The sequence below is a fragment of the Ovis aries genome, unplaced genomic scaffold (assembly GCF_016772045.2).
Source record: "Ovis aries strain OAR_USU_Benz2616 breed Rambouillet unplaced genomic scaffold, ARS-UI_Ramb_v3.0 scaffold_90, whole genome shotgun sequence".
NCBI lineage: Eukaryota > Metazoa > Chordata > Mammalia > Artiodactyla > Bovidae > Ovis > Ovis aries.
Window position 1 is genome coordinate 364,089 of NW_024599829.1, and position 2,677 is coordinate 366,765.

General features: G+C 37.2%; 1 pseudogene; it reads left to right on the forward strand.

The window, feature by feature from the left end:
* The first annotated feature begins 276 nt into the window (after nt 1–276).
* LOC121818497 (olfactory receptor 5W2-like) lies at nt 277–1,187 on the forward strand (annotated as a pseudogene).
* The last annotated feature ends 1,490 nt before the right edge of the window (nt 1,188–2,677 follow it).

Genomic DNA, 2,677 nt, shown 5'->3' on the forward strand with positions numbered 1-2,677 from the left:
GTTGGTCACAGACAGGGAGGCCTGGCGTGCTGCATTCCATGAGTGTGCAAAGAGCCGGACATGACTGAGCAACTGAACTGAACTGAACTGAACAGATAGTGATCTACCTTTAAACAGTGGATATCCATGATCTAGATTATTCTGTAATTATGAAAACACAAATACAAACAAAATCACCTTCCTTTTTATGATATTTTGCAGTTGTGCAGAAATGTTCCACATCCGTGTATCATTTTCTTGATCATTTTCTAAAAGTTTACATCAGAACAAAGAAGGATGGATAGAGGGAAGTGCTCCTCTCTGACTGAACTCATTTTCTTGGGAATTACTGATAACACTGAGAATAAGATGGCTCTTTTTACCGTGGTTCTACTTGTTTATCTTATTAACCTTCTGGCAAACCTTGGAATGATAACCCTGATTATGAAGGATCCCCAGCTGCACACATCCATGTATTTTGCCTTAGCCACCTCTCCTTCTGTGACCTCTGCTATTCCACAGCAATTGTTCCCAAGATGCTGGTGGACCAATTTTCCAAGAACAAGTCGATCTCCTTCAGTGGCTGTGCTCTGCAGTTCTTTGTCTTCTGTATCTCTATAAATTCTGAATCTCTTCTACTGGCAGTAATGGCCTATGACTGGTACAAGGCTGTCAGCAGCCCCTTGATCTATGTGGTCAGCATGTCCAGTGGGGTGTGCTCCCTGATCAAGGCTGGGGTATACTTGGTGGGAATGGAAGATGCTCTGATACACACGACATTAGCATTCCACTTATGTTTCTGTGGGTCAAATCAGATTAGCCATTTCTTCTGTGATTTAGCTCCACTTTTCCTCCTTTCCTGCTCTGATATACAGGTCAACGAGTTGGTGTTATTCATTATTTTTACCTTCATTGCACTGAGAACCATTTCAGAGTCCTTGTCTCTTATTGTTATACTACCTTTTCAGTCTTGAAGATCCACTCTGTTGAGGGGAGGTTCAAAGCTTTTTCCACCTGCACCTCCCACTTAACTGCAGTGGCAGTTTCCCAGGGAACTATGCTGTTTATATTTTTCAGGCTGAGTTCATCCTAATTCTCTAGATCAAGACAAGATGACTTCATTGTTTGACACTTTTGTGACTCCAGTGTTAAACCCTATGATTTACAGTCTAAGGAACAAAGATATGAAACAGGCTCTGGAAAAGTGAAACTTAAAAGGTGGGGCTAAAAGTTAATATTTGACACACATAGACACATTTGGGGATTTGTATTTCTAGAATTATATTTCATCATACAAGAGAACCAGAAATTTCCCAATGCTTACAATGTTATAAATGAGCATTTGTTGCGTAGCCCAAATTTTAGAAATTCTACAGTCTCCAAATACTACATGCTCATATGTATTAAGAATTTATATATGGCTCCTCCACTTTGTTGAAAACTTTCTGGAATTTTCTAACTTGATCGAATATCATTGGTTTATTCTTTCATCCAACCAACATTTCAATTTGCCTGAAGATTTGTTATGTGCTTCCTGAGAGATTTTTGAACATTCTTTATATTTAATGGGACATACTGTAGTTTCAGTACTAATGAATATAAGCTAGTGTCACCAACAAGCAATAACTAACTAAGCAGGTAAGTAACTCAATAGAAGCCTAACAATTGTGAAATAAAATATTGAGTGCTATGAATCCAAAGCAAATCTAAAACTAATATGTCTTTGGATAGATATATTCAGTTACAAATCTAAAAATTATTTAAGTAGTAAATGAAACAATATTAGTCAGGGAATCTGATAATTAAATGATCTATAAGGTGGACAAGCTCATGTATTTTAGAAGTAAAGAAGCCTTATTTGCCAAAACATGGAAGAACCATGAAGTCATTACTCTAAGTGAAGTCAGACAGTGAAAGATAACTACTGTATTGTCTCACATGCATGTTAAATACAAAAGGATTAATTTATAGAAATACAGAGTATATGGATTGCTTCCAAGGTCTGGTAGGTGGAAGAAATTTGAAATATTTGTCAAAGTGTACAACTTTTCTGTTGTATGATGAAAAAGTTCTGGGACTCTAATATATACTATGACTTAAGTTAACAATTCTGTATTTTAAACTTTAAATTTTCTATAAAAGTAGATATTAACTGTCCTCATTATACACACACTCCAAATGGTAACTATGTGAATTCATGAATGTGTTGACTAATCTTATGTGGTGATCATGTCACAATGCATTCTCAGTCACTTCAGTCATGCCCAACTCTTTGAGACCCCATGGGCTGTGGTCTGTTAGACTCCTCTGTCCATGGGGATTCTCCAGGCAAAATACTGGAGTGGGTTGCAATGCCCTCCTCCAGGGGATCTTTTGGACCCAATAGTTGAAACCATGTCTCTATGTCTCCTGTATTGGCAGGCAAGATCTTTGCCATTTGCACCACCTGGGAAGCCCAGTCATATTGTACACATGTGTCTAATCCTCACTATGTACACCTTATACATGCTAATTGTCATTTTGTCTGAATAAAGCTTAAAAAAAAGAAAAAGAAAATTTAGAGGGCAGTGGAAAGGACCCTGATAAAGTATATCAATGGGCTATCATTATCAATTATTAATATTTTTATCACTATCCCCATGACAATTTCTTTCTCTTCTTTCCTCTTCTTGACCCTTATTGAATGTCCTCCTTATCT